General features: G+C 45.4%; 1 pseudogene; it reads left to right on the forward strand.

The window, feature by feature from the left end:
- Nucleotides 6,416-23,471, forward strand: LOC8076585 (annotated as a pseudogene).

The following is a 23,476-nucleotide window of genomic DNA, read 5'->3' on the forward strand; positions in this document are numbered from 1 at the left end:
AGTGCTAAGTGATGAAAACGGTACCGATATTCGATATCAAATTCGTTTAGAGAGGTTCAGATCTATTCGTATATCCGATATCATATCCGTATCTGAGTACTTAAATTGTACATTTATAATGTTGACATCCAATCGTATCTTATCCGACATGGTTGACACTATCTGTATTTGAATCCGAATCTGAACAGAAATATAAAAACAAATGTGATATTGGTAATATTTATCCGTATCTAATCCGTTTTCATCCTCCTAACCGAGTAACTGCCTGACTCTTCAATAGACTGTCAATACTGAACTTCAAAAAAAAAAAAGCCGTTGAGCCAAATTATTCATATCGAATTACTAAACTTGCTCCTGTTTCGAAGAATCCAATCGTGTATAACATTACCATAGAGGCACAGAGAAATATACATAACTTGTTGCTTGATGTAATAACTGAAAGTAGCATGGGATTATGAAAGATTAGCAATGCATCATTTTGCTGAAATTATATTTTGTTTCCTGGATTGTATACAAAATTTGCTCAATTGTATCAACTGTTCAGTGACTGGGTATGGTCACCCTACAACTTTGTGTCACAACAAAACAGTGCAATTTGGAGACAGACAACATGGGTTCCTTGCTGTATCCTGGATGAGTATTCATTTAGAGCTTGTGAATTTCTTCTATGGTCTTTTTTTTTAACTTACCTATATGGCCTCAAAACAAAATTTCCTTCCTTATATGGTCTTCCATCTATTTTTAACACTTGATGCTGTTAAATAAAGGTTAAAATGACCATTTTACTCCTAGCGAAAAAATAAAATACAAAAAATATATGTTTTGCTTTGAAAATATATTATTTTTTGCTTTGCTAGCAAAATAATATTTTGAAAAATATATGGTTTTGCTTTGAAAAATAAATTATTGTGCTTTGCAAAATAATGCTACTCCAAATGAACAAATAAAACTCTACATTATATTTTTTCTATTAGGGACCCTCGACTTAACACCATTAAGTGTCAAAAACGGATGGAAGGCCATATAAGGAAGGAAATTTCGTTTTGAGGACGGAAGGCTACAAGGAAGAAAATTTTGTTTTGGAGCTATAGAGGTAAAGAGATATTTTTTCAGAGCCAAAAAGCTCATTCATTTACATAGTGGCTGCTCAAGGGGGCCACAAACAATAATGTGTCCAAGCATTTGGGGCTGATTAATTTTGACGAGAATGATGATCCTGAAGAATATGGCTCAAGGAGCTCCTTCTTCAAATGGCGGTACATGCATGATTTGCAAGTCGCATGTATATCCATGCACAAGCAATCCAAGGTTCATTATTACTCCCTGGAAATGGTATCCAAAAGGAACTTATTTCTTGGATGGAGGGAGTATATTATTCACATTTTCTAAAAGAAATCTGTCTTTTATTTATTAGGTTCCACCAACTAAATTTTAGCTAGCTAAAATTATTTTAGCTACTCTTAGGTGACTAATGGAATTAAACTATTTAGCCTCTTTTAGTCAATGTGTTTGGAACTTTAGCTACTAAAGTGACTAAAGTTTAGGGCCTGTTTAGATGCAGCCAAAAAGCCAAAACTTTTGGAGAAATGAGCACTTTTTGGAAGAATGGATCTAAACAGGGGCTTGTAAAACTTAACTGTAAAGATTTGGAATTGGGACATTGGAGCCCCAAAACTATGTAAACTTGCTTAGGGACCCGTGTCATGTGTCTTGTCGACCAAAAAATTTGGGAAACATCTAAACACCTATTTGAATGTAAAGTTTACAGCCAAAAATTTTGGGATGTAGATTTGTGATCTAAACAGGCCCTTAACTAGCTAAAATTTAGTTGGTGGAAAGCCTTGGAGCTCGTACCCGTGCTAGAGAGCTCCGTGCCGACGAGCTCCACACTGGGGGGAGGTCGCGTCCGCATCGGCCGGATCTCGTCGGCCGCAGCTCGGCCTTGGGTTTGGAGTTCGCTGGTGGGGCTAGAGCTTGCTGCCCACGCGCCAGCGCCGCCAGAGCTCGCCGGTTGGCCACACGTGCCTCCTCCTCTTCCTTTGCCCCACTTCGCGTGACTCTGTCCACTCGATTTCTAGGGATAGAGTCATTCCGAATCTGGATGGAATGAAACTCTAGTGGGATTAGAGATGATAATGGGTAATCACCCGCTGGGTATGTGCAGTGCCGGCCCTAGAGAGGTGCCGGAGGTGCGACCGCCGAGGGCCCATGGAAGGAGGGGGCCCAAACCCATGTATACACGGACCCCATCCCTTAGTATATACTGTGTACGCGAGCATTGCAAGCCGTCACACGAAGAGGCGAGGCGGAGGGAGTCATGCACGGAAGCCACAGACTCACGCAGATCGCAGACACGCACACAGACGGAGCCGCCACCGGCCACGGACTCAGAATCACCACTCATGGAGGCCCGGTGCCGATTAATGCGTCGGTTCAACCGATTGCACTGTTCATCAACAATCAGCAGGCCATCATCCGATGAGGCATAGCCCCTAGGTAATTTATTCCTTGCATCGTTTTTTAATTTAAATTAATTATTTCGGACTCTAGTACTCTAGGTACTTATAGTATGTTTTTCTTCTAATTTAGGTGCTAGAATCTTAGATGTTACCTAAGAAACATTTGTCGGGAGCTCAGAAAAGAAAACGGAAAAACTAGCAGATCAATTTGAGATCAACTGTCACAAGAAAGGTTAAATGAATTGGCTATGTGCACCATGGAGAGGGATATCTTGGACATCATTGATCTTAATACCGTTCTTGATGATTTTGCGTCAAGAAATGCCCGAAGAAGTATCTTTTTATGAGAAGCAATGGATATTATAGAGTTCTATTCTTTCTTAAGGTAATCATATTAGTTTTAGTCTATATTGTTCCTCGATAATTATAAAACATATTAAATTTAAAATATATTACTAGATTTGTTTTTGCTTTGCAAGAAAAATTAGCACTTTAGAGTGGAGGGGCCATCACGACGACCTCGCTAGAGGGCCCTTAAATCCTAGGACCGGCACTGGGTATGTGTTACCCATACCCTTACCCACGAGAAAATATTTTACCCACTAATTTACCCATACCTGTGTACGGGTAAGAGTTTTTTCCCATACCCTTACCCATGCGGTAACGGGTGGGTTATCTTTACCCATGATTTTAGGAATATTTGCTATGAAAAAATACATATTTTAGTATATCAGGCTCCCAAATTTAGCCAAAATATCATAAATCATTAATGAACTCTTCAAATATACAAGCTACATGAACACACAATCAAATGATCTAATGGATAAATCCATCATTACTAGATAACAAGTCATAAAATCCACAAGTTCCATGATTCTAGTATAATTTATTGGATTCAATTTACCCATGGGTTAACGGGTATGGGCAATGCAGTCCCATACCCTTACTCGCTTTACCCGCTGGGTAAAACTTTTTTTCCATTATCTTATCTATGGATATAAAAAATAGCCATACCCTTACCCTAATGAGATAATTACCCATCAGGTTTCGGGTAAAAATTGTCATCTTTAAGTGGGATCATCCCACTCCTTCCTGATTCTGAACCAAATAAACAACATCAACAAGAGGGGTCATCCCACACTATCCCGTCAACTAAACACTCGTAGGTAGGGATGAAAACGGATCGGATACGGACGGATATCACCGATACCATATTTGTTTTCATATTTGTGGTCGGATTCGGATCCGAATACGGATAATATTAATCATGTCGGATAAGATACGATTGGATGTCGACATCATAAATATACGATTTAAATATTCGGATACGGATACGATATCGGATGTTGAATATTCAGACTCGGATACGGACAGATCTAAACCTCTCTAAATGAATTCGGTCTCGAATACGGTCGGAAAATATCGGTACCGTTTTCATCCCTACTCGTAGGCTACTCGTAGGCATGCACGTACGTACATGAGCGGTCACACGTGCAGCTGTGCTAAAAAGAAGAAGCTAGCAAGCACATCGATCGATGCATGCAGACCCTTGGCACCACAGGAGGCGCTAAGGTGGACGCTAGGCTTCGGTGCACCGAGGTCGACATCACGTCTCCCGGCACCACGGTCGTATTACATAGGTGCTATGTTAGATCTCCACGTCACTAGAGCCGTTAGAGTGGGCACCAAAAGATATGACGTTGAGCTATATATAAGGCCAGTCTCAATGTATGTTTCAAGAGAGTGTCATGCATATTAAATAGAGTGCCACATAAGTAAAATTGCTGACTTGACAAGGTCGTTAAATGAAGGAGTTTCATCAGATGAGAGAGGAGTTTCATTCCCATGAAACTCTTGTGGCTCGGTTACCTAGTTTAGAGTTTTGGTAACTGTGTCATGAAACTATGCATTGAGACTGGCCTAAGCTCGGCGCCAAAGGTCACGATATTGACCACCAAGGTGTATTTCTGCTATTAGTTGGTCCAAGGTGCAAATGTCAATTCTTTTAAGAAAAGGAATTAAATTGCAAAAAAGTTTGGCATTTAGATCCGTGTTCTTCAGTCCTCCCTCCCATTTCGAGCACCTAAAACTGTCTCCAAAAGGTAACCCATATGGGTACCAAAACCCAAAATAGGTATTGGATGGTATCATTTCGGCATCTAACAGAATAGCTATATCTATATGTGAGGCCCATTTTAGATTACATAGAGGGTGTTTGGTTTCCTTCGGTAAACTTTACCGTCCGTCGTATCGAATGTTTGGACACATGCATGGAGTACTAAATATAGATTATTTACGAAACTAAAACATAGCTAGAGAGTAATTTGCGAGACGAATCTTTTAAGCCTAATTAGTCTATGATTGGACAATAATTTTCAAATAAGACGAAAATGCTACAGTACCTGTTAAACTTTACCAACCCCAACCAAACACTCCCTAAGAGTCACAATCTAAATATGAGTATCTTCTCTCCTAGAGATTCATTTGCAGAAAGGGTTTTCTTTTAGGTCGTGTTGTTGGAGAAGATCAAAAATAGATATTGAACCCTTTGTAGTGCTACCCAAATATGGAATAGATTTTGTATTTTGAGTGATATTGTTGGAGATAGTCTAAGGGGGTGTTTGGCACGACTTCTTACGAGGGGCTCCTCTAAAGGAGGCAGAGCCGTTTTGGAGAAGCCACAATCTATGGCTTCGCCCAAAACGGCTCCAGCTCCTCTGCTTTTTACTCAAAAACGCATTCTCTAAAAAAAACGTTTGACAGAGAGGAGCCAGAGCCGGAGAGGAGCCCTACCAAACAGGCTCTAAGCCTACGCTAAGAGTGAAACTACCTAAAAACAAATGATTATAGTTAATTTTCATATGCTTATATATATATATATACACCATTGTAAGAAAAAATAAATCAATACATCAACAAAAACAAGTGTACCTCCTCGAATCTATTGTACTCCGTAGCTCTGCTGAAGTGAGGCAACCTGTTGTGCCAGGAACGGCGCATGGACACGAGAGACCCGTCTCGTGCAATGCATGCAAATTAAAGGAAACCCCCGTCGCATGGCAGCGAGCGAGACCCCGGCCGGTGAAAACCAAAGGGGAAGTCAGGAGGACTCAGGAATCGAGGAGTTGGAAGCGGAAGAGACTGGCCGCGCCTTGCCCCGGCGTCGTCTGGCTGGCCGTCGTTGCCGTTTCCTCTGCCTCACTACTACCAGGGCCCCCTTGTTGGCTATAAAACGAAAACCCTCTTCTTCCCCGGCGGCAGGGGCAGGAGAGGCGGCAGCAGGGGCACGGAGGAGAATCACAAGAAGCAGAGGAGGTCTCTGGTGGGCAGCGTCGACCGATGGCGGCTCACCATCACCAGTGGTACGTGCAATTCTTCGATCTGTTGCATAGTTTTTCATCTACGTACGGCGAACTGATTCTGCTTCCTGTTTCTTGCATTCTTTTTAATCGGTTCGTTCTTGCATCTCCACACATCATCTTCTTTCAACCATAGTAGTACATCCACACACACGAGTATACGGCCTTGTTTAGTTCGGCCCGAAAAACAAAAAGTTTTTAAGATTTTCCGTCACATCGAATCTTTCGACACATGCATTAAGCATTAAATATAGACAAAAACAAATAATTGCACAGTTTACCTGTAAATCGTGAGACGAATCTTTTGATTCTAGTTAGTCAATAATTGGACAATATTTGTCACAAACAAACGAAAGTGCTATAGTAGCGAAATCTAAAATCTTTTCGCATCTAAACAAGACCGTAGTCGATGCATATATATGCATCCGTGGGAAAGAACAAGCAAGGCCGGAGAATTGTTTTGCTATTGTTCCATCCATGTGTCTAAACAGTCATGCATATCATTACTGAATAAATAAAGAAGTGCTAGCACTCGCTACTTAAATTAATAATGTTCTCACTCTCACCCGAATATTTCTGTCTCTTATTAGGTCTGCAATGGACGACTGCATTTCTGATGAGTCAGTGCAGGATCAGGAAGTGTTTGTTTGGTCCTGGATGGGCATCCTCACAAATGTTCCAGCCGAACAAACCCAGGGTAATGGTGGTGGAGCCATACTGATGAAGCAGTTAGCTGATTTCAATCCCGTGCAAATTACTGCTGTGGATGGTGCCAATGGGTATACTGGCTACGTCATTGTTCTTTTCACCAAGGACTGGACTGGGTTCAAGAATGCCTTAGCATTCCATAACTATTTCGAGTCACAACGGCTGGGTAAACTGGACTGGAAGGAGATAAAGCAACATGTGGAGTATGTGTTTGGATGGCTGGCAAAACAAGAGGATTACAAATCAGATGACCCAGTTAGTAGGTTCTTGTCAGCAAATGGTGGCCTGAAGACAGTGTCTGAACTGGAACAAGATATGTCCAGCAAGACTGACAATTTCATAGCTAATTTGACACAACACATTACCACTCAAAGCAAGTATCTGCAGGAACTAGATGTTGGAATGATCTCCCACCGATTAGGCCCAAAGGCCTAATCGGGCCTTGACCTGCGCCCTGATCGGGGGCGCCCAGCCCATCTATGGCTAGAGGGCCCCTGTCACACTGCGCTATAAATACAAGGTGGGGGCCGCCGGCTCTCAGTACGAGATTCACCGAGAGCCGCCTTTCCCCACCGACAAACCCTAAGTCCGATCTAGAGAAGGGCGCAGCCAGTGACGGGAAGCTCTCCGCGCCGCCACTGCACTGCACCAACGAGTCTTCTCCACCCGTCGCTGCCCGTGCGCAGATCTACATCAACGAACCAGCGATGGCCGGATCCGGATCTTCCACAACGCCTGCTGCTACCTCCTCGGATGGTATGAATCTCACTACTTCCCCTTTCCCCTGGATCTCCTAGTTCATAAATAAGTGCATTTGTTTACACCGATTGGAGAATGGTTTTCCCCTGATCTACTGCTAGTCGGTCCTAGGGTTCTAACAATGGTATCAGACGCCTACTCTAGCGAGTAGATCTAGAGTTTGGGGAAAAGAACATTCCAAATCAAAAAGTTTTACACTCCGAAACCCTAACCCTAACCGAAGGTAGGCATGGTAGAACCTACCGTTTTTTTTCTTTTTCTTTCTCTGCTGCGGCACGCGGACAGGGCACCACCGCGGCGCTCCTCGATGGTGCCGCGTGCGACTGAAACCGCACGCGTGCGCCGGCGAGGGGAGCCGAGGCAGCGCCATCCCTCGCTCTCTGCTTGCTGGGTCCGGCGAGGAGATTGGAAAGAAAGAAATAGAAAGCAAGGCAAAGGGAGAGGCCGGATCCGTCCGACGGCGGCCCTCTCCCCGGTGGCCTCCATGGCCGCCGCCGCACCGGCTGTCACTGCTCCTGGGCGGCGCCGTGCAGAGAAGAAAGAAAAGAGAGAAAGAGAAAAGCAGAAAGGGAAGAGGCCTGGGCCTTGCCGGGGTGAGTGCCGTGGGCATCACCGCCGGCGAGAATGCCCGGCTTGCTCCCAGCTGGCGCCGTCGGCTGGACACAGGAAGGGAGAGGGAGAAAATGTTTAGGGTTTTGGTGAGAGCAGCTGACTGCTTGGGGTTTTAAAACACCGAATTTCGCTCCCAACCGTCCGATCCAGATCGACGGACGAGATTGGCGCGGAGGAGAGACCACGCGCGGGCCAGATATGGCCCAGGCGGGGCGGCCCTTTCCCGGCCCAGGCCCAGGTTGCGGCCTGGGTGCAGGAGCCACTGGCCGCGAATGCGAACTGGGCCAACTTCTGGTCCACTAGGGCGAAAGAAAACCAAAAAAAAAAGACGCGCACTTGCTGGGCTTACTGGGCCATTGCTGCCGCTGCTGGGCCACTGCGCGCGAGCAGGCCGCGCAGGCCGCGCGTGGGCACGGGCCAAAATTGGCCGATCTGCACAGTTCACACAGTTTCGGTTTTTTATTTTTTCCAGAAGCTAATTTTTATGCATTTTGATGTTTTTGCATAGTTTTAAATGCTTTTCTCTGTATACTTTTTGTCCAAAGATAATTATATTCAGAGAACAGTAAAGCTTTTGTATAGTTTCTGGAAAATGGAATCAAAAAGTTTATTAAAGTTTCCGCTGCGTACTTAAAGTCATTTATTCATTTTCATTATTAAATTCAAACCGATGGTAGATTTTAATTTTGAAAATCGGATAAATTTACAGATTATTATAATATTGTTACTATTCTGACCAAAGTTGATTTATAGCAATATTATGATATTATTATGGTTTGTTGTCATGCATTAATTCTATTTCTGCCCAAAGGTGATGTGGAATTAGTGTAAAAAGGTTAAAATTGGATTATAATATTGTTATTATTCTGACCAAAGTTGATTAATAGCAATATTATAATGTTATTATGGTTTTCTGATATATATTAATTCTATTTCTGCCCAAAGGTGTTGTAGAATTAATATAAAAGGAATAATTGTATGTTTTACTTTTGACCATAGTTGGAATTAAATCATGCAATTATTGTATTATGTTCTCACTTAATTTGAATGTGTTTCAGGAGTCTCCTTGATGGGATATATCAAAGATATTCCAGCCCTCAAAGGAGACAACTACAATGGATGGAAGGAAAAGATCAACCTGGCCTTCATCTTGGCTGAGGTCGACTGGGTCACCTACACACCATGTCCCACTGAGCCAGTGGAACCGGTGAGGGGAGCTGAAGAGACTAATGCTGCATGGGCAACAAGAGAAGCAAAGTATGCAAGTGACAGAATGATCTTTGATCTTCAAAAGAGACAGTGGGCCACTGCCAACAAGAAATGTCTAGCAGTGGTAAAGAACACAATTGATCCCTCCACAGTGGGGTCAATTGGAGAGTGTGACACTATTACAGAGTACCTTGAGAAAGTAAAGAGTCAGTTTCATGGCTCTTCAGAGACATATGCTACTCAGTTGATTAAGCAGCTGATGACAGAAAGGTACTCTGGGCCTAGCAATGACAATGGCATTAGAGAACACATATCAAAGATGAACCATCTAAACAACAAGCTTAAGCCAATGGACTTAGAGCTCAAGGAAGAGTTCCTTGTTCATGTGGTTTTTGCTTCGTTGCCAAAGGAGTTTGACACCTTTGTTGTCAACTACAACATCTAGCCCGAGAAATGGAACCTGGAGCGTTGTATAGCGATGTGTGTTCAAGAGGAAGAGAGGATCAAGGCCGCCAATGGTGGCACCCTCAACTTTGTTAGAGATAACAAAAGAAAGAATGTCAATGCCAATGCTAGCTCTCCTTCAAAGGCAAAAAGCAAAGCACCCATGCATCAGCAGCACCAGCAGAAAAAGGCCCAACCTCTAGGGAACAAAGATCTGTGTCACTACTGCCACAAAGAGGGGCATTACAAGCATGATTGCCCTAAATGGTTAAAGATGATAATGGAAAAGAATGGTGAGAACATTATTACTTTTGTAAATGAATCTCTTTATGTACAATATGCAAAATCTACTTGGTGGATTGACTCAGGGGCAACTGTTCATGTTGCAAATTCTTTACAGGGATTCCGTTCGACGCGGACTACGCAAAGAAAAGAAAGACAAATTAAAGTGGCAAATGGAGTCCAGGTGGACGTGGAAGCTGTTGGCGATGTTTCTTTAGAACTTGCTAATAGTTTTATTCTTTTGCTTAGAGATGTTCTTTATGTTCCGTCTTTACAGAGAAACTTAATAAGTGTGTCTTGTTTAGACAATGATGGTTATGGCTGCCATTTTGGTAATGGCAAGTGTGAGATTTTCTGTAATAATGACAGTGTTGGTATTGCTTTTTTAAAGCAAGATCTTTATTTGTTATCACTTCGTGAATGTGTTAATTCCGTATGTGATGTGATTGATAACGTATCCACGTCTGCGGTTTCCAATAGAAAAAGGAAGAGAACTCAAGATGCCTCATCGAAATTATGGCACTGTCGTTTAGGCCATATTTCGAGGGGGAGAATAGAAAGACTGGTGAAGAATGACATTCTTCCTCCATTAGAGTTCTCGGATTTAGACCAATGTAGAGAATGCATTAAAGGAAAGTACATAAAGAAAATTTAAAAGGATGCTAAAAGAAGCACAGGAATACTACAAATAATTCATACAGACATTTGTGGTCCCTTTCCTGTGAAAAGCGTGGATGGCTATGATTCATTTATAACATTCACAGATGATTACTCCCGGTATGGTTATATTTATCCAATTAAAGAAAGAACAGAAGCATTGGATAAATTTAAAATATTTAAGGCTGAAGTTGAAAATCAGCATAATTTAAAGATAAAGATAGTCCGATCCGACCGCGGGGGGGAGTACTACGGTCGGCACACCCCATATGGCCAAATTCCTAGACCTTTTGCAAGGTTTTTACAGGAAAATGGCATAGTAGCCCAGTATTCCACACCGGGCGAACCTCAGCAGAATGGAGTAGCTGAAAGACGCAACCGTACCCTAATGGATATAGTGCGTAGCATGATGAGTTATTCCATCTTGCCATTGAGTTTATGGATGGAGGCTTTAAAAACCGCCATTTATATTCTCAATAGAGTACCAAGTAAGTCGGTGCCCAAAACACCGTATGAGATGTGGACAGGAAGGGTGCCCTCACTAAATCACTTGCGTGTCTGGGGGAGTCCTGCTGAGGCTAAAGTATTTAACCCAAATATTGGGAAACTAGATCCCAAAACAGTGAGTTGCCATTTTATTGGCTATATAGAAAGGTCAAAAGGCTATCGTTTCTACTGCCCAGATAGATACACAAAGTTTGTAGAAACGAGGCATGCAGTTTTCTTAGAGAATGAAATGATCAGGGGGAGCATGGTACCTCGACAAATTGATCTTGAAGAGAAGCGGGTATGTGTGCCCACTCCGATGATTCAGGATCCATTTTTTGAATTACCTGTTCCTGTTGCACCAACAGTGCCTGACACTGTAGTGCCAACACCTGTTGTTAGTTCTCCTGTGGCAACGATGGATGAACATGAGGAACCTGTCCTTCAGGATCCCGTGCAACCACCACCTGTTGCCCAGGAGGAAGAACAACAGCCCCAAGAGGCACCCACAAATGAGACTCTTAGGAGATCTCAAAGAGTTAGAAGATCAGCCATTCCGGATGATTATGAGGTGTATAATATAGAAGAAGCTCAAATGGAGGGTGATCCCACCTCATTTGAAGAAGCCATGAGAAGCGATCATTCATCGAAGTGGCTTAAAGCTATGGAAGATGAAATGGAATCAATGAGGACCAACGAAGTTTGGGACTTAGAACCTATTCCTAAAGGAGCCAAAACAGTAGGCTGTAAATGGGTCTACAAGACTAAATGTGACTCCCAAGGGAATATTGAAAGGTATAAAGCGCGACTTGTGGCGAAAGGTTTCACACAAAGGGAGGGAATTGATTACAATGAGACATTTTCTCCAGTCTCATGTAAAGATTCCTTCAGAATCATAATGGCTTTAGTAGCACACTATGATTTAGAGTTGCATCAGATGGATGTAAAGACGGCGTTCCTAAATGGGGATTTGGAGGAAAATGTTTACATGGCACAACCAAAAGGTTTTGTCATGGAAGGCAAAGAACAGATGGGATGCCGCTTAAAGAAATCGATCTATGGGTGGAAGCAAGCTTCAAGACAGTGGTACTTGAAGTTTGACAAAACCATAAAGCATTTTGGGTTCAAGGAAAACATTGAGGACAACTGTGTATATTCAAAGTTTAAAAATGGAAAGTTTATCTTCCTAATATTGTACGTGGATGATATCTTACTTGCTAGTAGTGATATCAGTCTACTACTAGAGACAAAGAAGTTTTTGTCCTCAAAGTTTGACATGAAAGATCTTGGTGAAGCTTCTTTTGTTCTGGGCATAGAAATTCACCGAGATAGAGAAAAAGGGGTACTAGGACTGTCACAAAAGACATATATAGAAAAGATTCTAAAGAAATATAATATGCACAAATGTAGTGCATCACCTGCACCCATTGTCAAGGGCGACAGATATGGGGATTTTCAATGCCCCAGGAACCAATTCGAGCTCGATCAAATGAAAGTGGTTCCATATGCTTCTGGTGTCGGAAGCTTACAGTATGCTCAAGTCTGTACGCGCCCTGACTTAGCGTTTGTTACTGGGTTACTTGGCAGATTTCAAAGCAATCCAGGACAGGAACACTGGAAATTGGTAAAGAAAGTCTTGCGTTATTTGCAAGGGACAAAAGGCCTCATGCTGACGTATAGAAGATCAGAATCCTTGCACATAGAAGGGTACTCGGATTCTGATTATGCGGGAGATGATAGAAAATCCACGTCTGGATATGTGTTCACTCTTGCAGGGGGAGCTATTTCATGGAAAAGCTCAAAACAAACCGTCACTACATCATCCACAATGTATGCCGAGTTTGTAGCATGTTATGAGACAACGGGGCAGGTGAACTGGTTAAAGAAGTTCCTACCCGGTTTAAAGGTGGTCGACAGCATAGATAAACCACTAATGTTATACTGCGATAATAATCTAGCAGTTCAGTATGCTCACAACAATAGGTCAAGTGGTGCTGCCAAACACATTGACATAAAGTATTATGTTGTGAAGGATAAAGTTCGGGATCAAATCATAAGTCTTGAGCACATAAGGACTGAAAAGATGCTCGCGGATCCGCTTACGAAAGGCTTACCACCCAATGTGTTTAGAGAACACGTAGCCGGCATGGGTTTAAGGGAAAGCCTATGATTCCTGAACTATAAATGGCCCAAAGTTAAAGTTACTGTTTCAGATCAGAGACCTGCATTGTAGTTGCTAAATCTATCGGCGATAGACCGTGACGATGAAGCAAGCTCTATGCACTCATCTGTGATGGAATGAGTAAAAAGTAAAGTGTTTAAAGTTAAATTTTAAAGGTTAAAGAAAGGTTGAGATCAAGGGGGAGAATGTTGGAATGATCTCCCACCGATTAGGCCCAAAGGCCTAATCGGGCCTTGACCTGCGCCCTGATCGGGGGCGCCCAACCCATCTATGGCTAGAGGGCCCCTGTCACACTGCGCTATAAATACAAGGTGGGGGCTTCCGGCTCTCAGTACGAGATTCACCGAGAGCCGCCTTTCCCCACCGACAAACCCTAAGTCCGATCTAGAGAAGGGCGCAGCCAGTGACGGGAAGCTCTCCGCGCCGCCACTGCACTGCACCAACGAGTCTTCTCCACCCGTCGCTGCCCGTGCGCAGATCTACATCAACGAACCAGCGATGGCCGGATCCGGATCTTCCACAACGCCTGCTGCTACCTCCTCGGATGGTATGAATCTCACTACTTCCCCTTTCCCCTGGATCTCCTAGTTCATAAATAAGTGCATTTGTTTACACCGATTGGAGAATGGTTTTCCCCTGATCTACTGCTAGTCGGTCCTAGGGTTCTAACACTAGAGTGAAAGTGTAATCAAATGAATCTCTCCCTTCAGAAAGTCATGGAAGAAAGTGATATACTGCAAAAACGTTATAATGTAGGTACACTCATTAAATTACAGTTGTGAAATATTCTTCTTTTTTTTCTCGAAAACGCAGGAGAACTGCGCTTCATTATATTAAGAAGAAGAAAAATGGGGGGAAAGAACCCCGTACAACACACTACACCAAACCCAAAACAGATTTACACACGCGCCTGAAGAAAAATTAGAGGCGACCAAAATTAAACAAAACTCCTTAAGGAGGGACAGGAGGGGGTAGGGATGCTAAGAAAGACAAACCCCGAGCCCCAGCCACGACCCACAGCCGACATTCCTCCAAAGCAAGACGCAGAACCCCAGCTAAGCTTGGAGCAGCCCCATCAAAAACGCAGCTATTACGATGATTCCATAAGATCCAGGCTCCTAGGATCACAAGAGAGTTGAGACCTTTCTTTGTTAACCCAGCAGTAGAATTGCTTGATCTTTCCCACCATAAATCAAAGGAAGAATCTGTGGGTTGTGGGCAAAGCTGATGTAAACCAAACCGCTGAAAGAGACAAAACCAGAACTGCCGGCTGAAAACACAAGATACAAGCAGGTGATTGATGGTTTCATCCTCCTGATCACATAAAGGGCACTGCTCCGGGTGTGGGAGACCCCGCTTTGCCAGGCGATCTGCCGTCCAGCATCTATCATGTGCAACCAGCCACAAAAAGAATCAGCATTTGGGAGGGGCCCAAGATTTCCATATCCTCTCAAAAGGGCCAAATTGAGTAGACCCAATGAAAAAACTAGCATAAGCAGACTTGGCCGAATACTGCCCACTAGAAGAAAAACGCCAAATATGAGAGTCCTCAATTTCCGGTTGAAGCTGGAAATCATAAATGAGATCCCAAAGACAGAGAAAATCCAAAATTGCTTCCACTGATGGGTTTCCTCGAATATCCATAACCCAAGAACGGTCAGCCATAGCTTCCTCAACCGTGCGTCTATTTGCTATTCTCTTAGGAACAAACTCTAGAAGACGAGGGGCAAGGTCCGCAATAGACTGTCCATTCAGCCACCTGTCAATCCAGAATAGGGTGTTCGTCCCGCTGCCAACTACCGAGAAGACGGCTATTTTAAAGAATGTTTGAACCTCTCCGGGCACCTGGACCGGTAAGGTCGCCCATGGTCTGTTAGGTTCAGTTTTCTTGAGCCAAATCCAGCGCATCCGTAGCGCCCAACTAAGTCTTTTCAGGTCTGAAATTCCCAAACCTCCGAGTTCATGGGGCTGGCAAGTCTTGCCCCAAGCCACGAGGCAGTGCCCCCCTTTTGCTTCTTTTCTTCCCCTCCAAAGGAAACCACATCTGATTTTATCCACGGCTTTAATGGCCCAGGGAGGGAAATCAATGGCCATTAGAAGATATACCAACATAGCAGTGAGCACAAACTGCACTTGCACTTTCCTTCCTGCCTTTGTCATGAGATCAGCTTTCCAACCTGATAGCTGATCAGCAATCTTATCAATAACAGGCTGAATCTGTCCCTTGGTAAGCTTTTTAAGAGAGAGGGGTAAGCCCAAATATTTGCATGGGAATTCTGAAACAGCACAAGGCAGCATGTTTTGAATGGTAAGTAGCTCTGCTTGTCCGCATCTGATGGGCAATACATTGCTTTTCTGTAGGTTGGTTTTAAGTCCTGAAGCATCACCAAAAAGGTTAAGAATTCCTAGAACCAAATTGATGTCATCCGCTTCTGGTCTAAGAAATAACACCACATCGTCGGCATATAGAGAGACTCTATGCTGCAAAACCCGCCTTGACAAGGGTTTTAAAAGCCCCTCACTGGCTGCCTTAGAGATCATGAGTCCTAGCACGTCCATAACCAGGATGAATAACATAGGAGATAAGGGATCCCCTTGTCGCAGACCACGCTGGTGAAAAATAGAGCTCCCAGGAATCCCGTTAAGGAGAACCTGTGTGGAGGAAGAAGCAAGCAAGCCACTGATCACATCTCTCCAAATCGGACCAAAGCCCAGCTGTTGTAGCACCTCGAGGAGAAACGGCCAAGAAACTGAGTCAAAAGCTTTAGAAATATCCAATTTGAGGAGAATTCGTGGCTGCTTTTGCTGATGGAGGAATCTTGCAGTTTGCTGAACCAACATAAAATTATCTTGAATAAAACGTCCTTTTATGAATGCACTCTGGTTGGGTGACACCAAATGTTGCAGTCGACCTGCAAGACGATTAGCCAACACTTTTGTGACTAGCTTAGCAAAACTATGGACTAAGCTTATAGGCCGAAAGTCCTTTGGCTGCTCTGCTGCCTCAACCTTAGGGAGTAAGGTGATATAGGCTGTATTCAGGATCCCGAAATTAGCATATTTCCTGCTCCAAAGAGCTGAAAAAGCAGCCATTATGTCATTCTTAATAATTGGCCAGCATGACTTATAAAAACTGCCTGTAAAACCATCGGGTCCGGGTGCTTTATCTGGCGGTAGCTGCTGAATAGTTCTCCAAACTTCCTCAGCTGTGATAGGGTGGTCTAGAGCTGCCAAATCATGAGAATCAAGTCCTAGTTCAGAGAGGTTAATAGTATTTTCCCTATCAGCACTTGTGCCCAGCAAGCTGTCATAAAAACCATCAATTATAGATGCTTTGTCAGCATGATTGGTGAAGATCTGATCCTCTGAAACTAGCTTCCCAATGAAATTTTTTCTCTTTCGATGGCGGGCATGCAGCTGAAAAAGTTTTGTATTGGCATCGCCGTCCTTAAGCCAATTAATCCTTGAGCGTAAACGAGCAATGGTGCGTTTGAGGGAAGCCAATGCAAGGCTGTGTTTCTTCAGATTGTTTTTTAGCCAAATTTCCCGTGCAGCAAGTGTCCGACTGTCCTGTGCAATCTCGAACTGATGAAGAATTTCCCTGGCTAGGACAAGCTGAGAGTTTATATGTCCAATTTTTTTGTCACTCCAGCTTTGCAACCCCTTAGAGACAGCCTTGAGCTTGAGATCCAAGGAAGAGAAAGGACATGGTCCTGCAGCAATGGAATTCCAAGCCACAGAAACTGTCTCCTGGAAACCTTCTAGCTTCGGCCAGAAAGCCTCAAAATGGAAACGTCGGCGACCACCCTTGTTATCCCGCAGGCCAAGCAAAATAGGGCAATGGTCTGAGTCATTGGAAGCCAAACTCTGCAAAAGGCAGTTAGGGAATTTCTCCTCCCAATCCACTGAACACAGGACCCGATCCAACCTGACTAGAGTAGGAGAAACTTGCTGGTTTGACCATGTAAATTTGCGACCATGCAGTGGGATTTCTTTAAGAGCGAGATCATTAATAACGCGTCTGAAGCGACCCATCAAGGCTCTATTATAATTGGCATTGTTTTTGTCCTCATCTTTATATATCAAATTAAAATCCCCAACTATAATCCAAGGCCCCTGGCAAGCATCTCTAATATTACGAAGTTCCTGCAGAAATTGAATCTTGTCCTCATTTCCTTGAGGCCCATAGACGCAAGTGAGCCACCAAGGCTGCCCATCAACTGGACAGAATTGTATGGACACGCTATAGTTGTCCACACGCCGAGCACCAGATGTCCCAAGATGCTGTCGCCAGGCCACCAAAATACCTCCACTTCTACCAACTGAAGGGGCTTCAATGAACTCAGAAAATTCAGAGCCAAAAGCTGAAAGAAGAGTTCTTCTAGTTACAGCTGCCATTTTAGTTTCCTGTAAACAGATTATATCTGAACGAGATGAATCCACAATAGTACGAACAGAGTCTTGCCTGGTTGATGAATTTAGGCCCCTCACATTCCAAATAAGAATTTTAGCTGGATCCATTAAAGACATTGAAGACGACCACAACAAAACTGACAGATTTCACGTACTAATCAGCTATAAGCTCGAGCCCCCAACCAGGGCCAAACTCATCAGGGAGAGACCAGTTAAATAAAGCAGTGAGAGCAAGGATGTGTGAATCACAAAGGGGCTGACCAAAAAGCTTGGCGTAGTCATCCAGAGCCTGCTGATCAATGCCTTCCTGTTCACCAAGAATGTCCAGGGTCTGCATTGCCTTCTTCTTCATTCTCCTCCCCAGGTCATCAGGGCCGAATTCCACCTTCTTCCCGGCAAGTCGTCGGCTTTGTCGCGAAGCTTCCCCAGGCGGGCGTGACTTGCTCTTTCGCTTATTTGATCGAGGAACAGGAAGCAAGCCGACTGCACGGCGGGCCAGCTTGTTGATGTATTCTTGCTGTGCAGCAAGCATGGGGGCAGCCACGGCTGCTTGCAGGGTCATCCGCTCTGCTCCCGCAAACTCGTGGGTTGTCCCAGCCATGAGCGGAGTCGACGATGGGACAACCACACCAGTGGGCCCAGCCGCTTGCGGGGTCACCGACGAGACTACCACGCCTGTAGACGAGGGAGTTTCCAGCCCAGGAGGGGGCGGGGGCTGAATCGGCTGATCCCCACCAAAGGGCAGACCATCCTGAGACATAGCCACCACGGGAGTAGCAGCGTCCACCAGGTTGGAATGCTCACGCAGGTGCTGACGTAGTCGACGACGGGAGTAGACTTGGAGAGGCTTTACAGAAACGCTACGTCTTGGGGGTGGAGTAACTAGATGCTTGAACTCCGGGATAGAAGGTGAGCACCATGGCGGACTTGGAGAGGTCGGAAGAGGATCTCCATCCGTTGCCTTATCGGCTGGCTGGCTCCCGAAGGAGCACAGTGCCGTCTGGCCGGGAGAGTTCCAGGCCGTAGCCCCATCCAAGCCCACTGCATTTTTTGTGCCAGACGTAGAAGCCAAGAGGAGATTATGTTCTGGCCCAGAAGAAAGAGGCAAGTCCTCCACTAGCCCACAGGAGGAATCGACCGTCACCACGGGCCCAGGGGTGGCACAAACCAGATTCACGGAGCTGGGCTCAGTAGACAGATGAGGCCCAGGAAACACATTTTCCTTATTCCAGGAACAGCCGCCGCCCCCAACATTCATTTGGAAGCACATAAGCGTAGGGGAGCCAACCGAAGGGATCGTCTCCTCGGAACCGGGCCGCACAACCTCAGAAGTGCTTCCTTCAATAACGACCCCCACAGTAGCCGCAGTCGCTGCCTCCTCGAGAATAGGCGTCTCATTAAGAACGGCAAGACATGCAACGGTTGGGGCACCCTGCTCCTGCAGAGGCTCCTTGGTTCCTGCGTCCGCCGCTGGAAAGCATGCGGCTCTCCTCTGCCCTCGAACCGATCCCAGCTGAGAGCCAACCTGGCCAGAATTACGCGAGGTAACCTGATCAGCACCACTTGTCGGCCCGGCACCAGAAGACGGCGAGGAAGAACGAATACGACGCCTCTGTCTTGTTGAATCATCATCCGCGCTGTCACTATCACTTGAGGGAGGAGGACCCGGAGCAGGGCCAGCAGGCCGGGCAACTTTGTACTTCAACTCGACATGGTAGGCTAACACTCTCTTGACTGGAGGATCTTCAATGGCAGCCACTGGAGGTTCAACCACCCAAAGCTCCCTAGCTGAAGGGAGCGCAGATGGGTCTGTACTCCAAGCCAAACACCGGAAACATGACATATCCGAAAGCGCAAGAGTATCAGGGTGCACTTGTTGGACCCAAGCATGGGGACTTAGAAAGCGATCAACCGTTGATGTCTCCCAGACGTTGGCAGGGATGCCTCTGAGCTCAATATCAAGCAGAAACGGTAATCCACGTGCATGAGCACCAGCCAAACGATTCCAACGCTTGCACAGCAAGCTAAAACTGAAACTGGACGATCTCATCGGTTGCTGAAGACTAACCAAGCGATCAACCAAGGTCGTGTTAGGGAGGACCAGTAGGTAGCTTGAGGAAGAAGCACGTCTTAGCACCAAGGAACTGGCCTCAACTGCAATTCTGGGCGCAATCACCGCAGCCACATCCTCAACCGCAGCAAGAGGCTCATCACCGATCACAGTCACCGTGACAGCATGAGCAAGGTCTGCCTCAGCCCTAGCAACCTGCTCGCTCCAGTCGATGATGCAAGGGGCAGGGTCCTCTGCTGGTGGAGCCATTGACGAGGAGGCAGCCGAAAACGTGTCAGATGCTGGAGCAGGGTCAGGGGTTCCCTGAACAGAATGTCGACGGTAACGCGGACGACGACGCCGGCGCGACCTTCCCTCTGGAGCCCCTTGGTCACGGGCCTGAATCTCCAGATTGTTTTGCGATGCACCAGCACCACCAGCCACACCCGCCGGAGAAGACCGTTGCGGGGGCGTAGTGCCATAAACTTCACGTCCAGAGCCAACCCGTTGCCACACAGAGCCCCGCGCCAAGCTAGCACCATGAGCGACGCCTGCCGGAGAAGACCGTTGCAGGGTCGCAGCGCTAGCAGCATCGCGGGCAGGGCCAATCCGCCGCCACACGAGGCCCTGTGCTGAACGAGCGCCACGAGCCGCACCCGCCGGAGAAAGCCGTTGCGAGGCAGACGCGCGAGCAGCTTCACCACCATGGCCAAGACGCCGCCACACAGAAGTGCGCCCGACAGCGCAAGAAGATGTGTTTCCACCATTGGCGACCAGAGGACACTTGTAGGAGCGATGGCCTTGAGACCGGCAGCGAAAGCAACGAGTCCTCTGGCGACAGAAGGAGGCGGTGTGGGAGGGCGAGAAGCAATTGAAACATTTGCCGAAGAGGTCTGCAGGCACCGAGCGGCGTGGGGGACGAGTCGCACGCAGACGCCGACGCCTAGAACCACGCGACTCAGCCGTCTGCCAAACACCTGGACTGGGGCGAGCCCCACCAGACCGCCCAGGATGAGACCGGCGAAGGAGCGTGATTCTAGGGGCCCTCACAGGAGCCGCCGGCGGAGCTACAGGGATTGCCGAGGGAGATGCGCCCGCCGTCGCACCTAAAGACTCGCCACCGCTCGCCATCGAGGGCACAGAAGGGGCCGAGCAGGAGGAGGAGAGGACGATGTCGCGGTAGGAAAGGGGCGAGCCGCTCGAGCTGGCGGAGGCTGGGCAATCAGAGTTCCAGCGCTCGACCTTGGAGCGGCCACACGACACAAAAGGAGGCGCCGATGGAGACAAGGAGGGGGAGGAAGCCGACGTCTTCGGGGAGGGAGGAGGCGCGGGCGCCGAAGGGGTGGCCGCCGGGTTCGGGGTGAACTCCGGCGTGGGGCTGGGGAAGGGAGATGAGACGTCGGGAGAGGGAGGTGGGGAGACGGAAGCCATCCTTCCAAATGGGTGGTCGATATGTGCATGCTAAAACATGCTAATCGTGAAATATTCTTCCATCAGAGCTTTATGGCTGTTATGCTCATTTAGGCTAGTCTCAATGCATAGTTTCATGACACAGGTACCAAGACTATAAACTAGGTAACTGAGTAATTGGCCAGATTCTATCAGTCGATAGATGAAGCCGGATATAAAATATCCTTTATCTAAAAAAAATCCACATGAGTTTTTGGGGATGAAACTCTCTCATCTGATGAAACTTCTTCATTGAGGCACAGTCATCAGCAGTAGCATGTTTCATCAGATGAAACTCCTCTCTCAATGCTTATGTGGCACTCTATCTAATGTGCATGATACTCTCATGAAACATGCATTGAGACTAGCCTTATATTGCCTAAAATGATTGTGCATATTGTATATTTATTTATCCTTTTCGCAGAAATGAGGAATATGCAGTCTGCTGCTCGAACATAAAGTGGGTAACATCGAAAGGAGGTCCAGGGAACTAAATGAACCAGTTGCTGAAACTGACATTAAAAGAAGAAAACTGGAGGAAGAGAGGAAAAGGTATGGGTGCATCCCTATTGCTATTTGAGCTACTTTTTATTGTCCATATCTTCTCTATCACTGTATCACATATGACATATCAGATAGTTTCTGAATTGTATTCATAGTCTCACCATTAATGAATTATTTTCTGATACCTGTATTTTGTACTTATTTCCCTGCAGAATACTGACCAAAATGATTCCCTCAACATGGCTAAAATTGAGCAACAGAAAGCTGATGAACGGGCACTACAGCTTCTTGAGAAACATAAGGTATGCACGTACTTTTAGTTTTCATGCACCTGAACTTAGTTTGGATTCCAAAACTCAAGCATGTGGATGAAAAGCAAAAGCTGGAGCTAGATATTGAACAACTTAAAGGAAAATTGGTGGTGGTGAAACGCATCGAGGGAGAGGGTGTTGATGTGAAGAAACGTTCTGAGGAGCTGACAGAAGAATTGATTGAGAGAATTGAGGAGATGAAAGATCTCAATCATGCTCTTGACATAGGATGGCCATTGATGAGATTGGAGATGCAAAGAAAGAGCTGATCATGGATTCATGGTAGCATCATATGCCAGTATATTTTCAGAAAATCTGCACATACATGCCTTATTTAGATGTATTCATCCAAATTTAATAGTATTTAGATCGATCCATGCCTTCTTTAGCTGTGGATTCCTTCAGATTAAGCCCTTGTGGATTCCTTCAGATTAAGCCCTTGTGTCCTTTTGACTATGCTTGAGAGAGATTGTGTGGATATTTTGTAGGGTTTGACAGATTTATCAGGTCCTCGTAGTCGTAGCAACATTGGAATCAAGAGGATGGGTGAACTGGATGAGAAGCCCTCTGTTCTATCTTGCAAGCAAAGGTATGGAGAAGATGCCAAACTTAAAGCTGCTGAATTGTCTGCTTATGGCAAGAGCGTGTGAAGGACCCTAATTGGCATCCTTTCAAGATAGTGAACACAGGCTCAAATACAGATGTATGTCCAATGTAACGAATATACATCTTTTATGTTCCTGCAAACTTACTGGCAATACTTACCTCAAATTAACTGTGTTACTCAGACACTCCAGGACACATCACCTCGCAGCATGAAAATTTTTTAACACTAACCTGATGTATTTTGTTTTAGGAAATCATCAATGAAAAGGATGAGAAGTTGGTTGTCTTGAAGGAACAGCTTGGCGAGGAGGTCTACAAGGTTGTGACTACTGCATTGCTGGAGATCAATGAGTACAACGCTAGTGGCCGCTTCCCGGTATCTGAACTCTGGAACAACAAAGAGAATCGCAAGGCCAGCATAGCGGAATCCATACACCACATCCTGGAGCAATTGAACAGCCGCGTCGCCTCACTGGAACAACTTAAGGTCTGTATTCTGGTTGCATTCTGCAAATACTTAGTGAGATTAGGTCCATTCTGTGTTCTTGTATGGAGTGCCTATCACTTGATTTAACGGTTTGCAGTTTGGGGTCAGCTGACTATCAGCAGCATCAGCAAGTCCAGACCCTTCTGAAGATGATCTATCCGTGGCTGTGTTTTCCATAGCAGGCGCATGCTTCATTAGTTTCATTTAGCACTTTTCCTTTTTTGTCGGAAATCAAGTATGGACCATCAGTTGGTACTGGTTTTAAAGTATGGAACTCTCTACATTTGTCTGAATAACGGTGAAAATGATTTAGATAGTGAAATAGAAATATCCCAGTCTCTAGTATGTTGGTCTTGAAATTATGCATGTTTTCAATTTCATTTTGTGCCCTCAGGCAACACATGAAACACTAATTCTCACTTAACAAATGGGAGGATTATTTGCAATATTTTTGCCAGATAGTTATTTTGCACAGATTATTTTGAAATAGTAAACAAAT

Source organism: Sorghum bicolor, chromosome 7 (genome assembly GCF_000003195.3).
Source record: "Sorghum bicolor cultivar BTx623 chromosome 7, Sorghum_bicolor_NCBIv3, whole genome shotgun sequence".
Lineage (NCBI taxonomy): Eukaryota > Viridiplantae > Streptophyta > Magnoliopsida > Poales > Poaceae > Sorghum > Sorghum bicolor.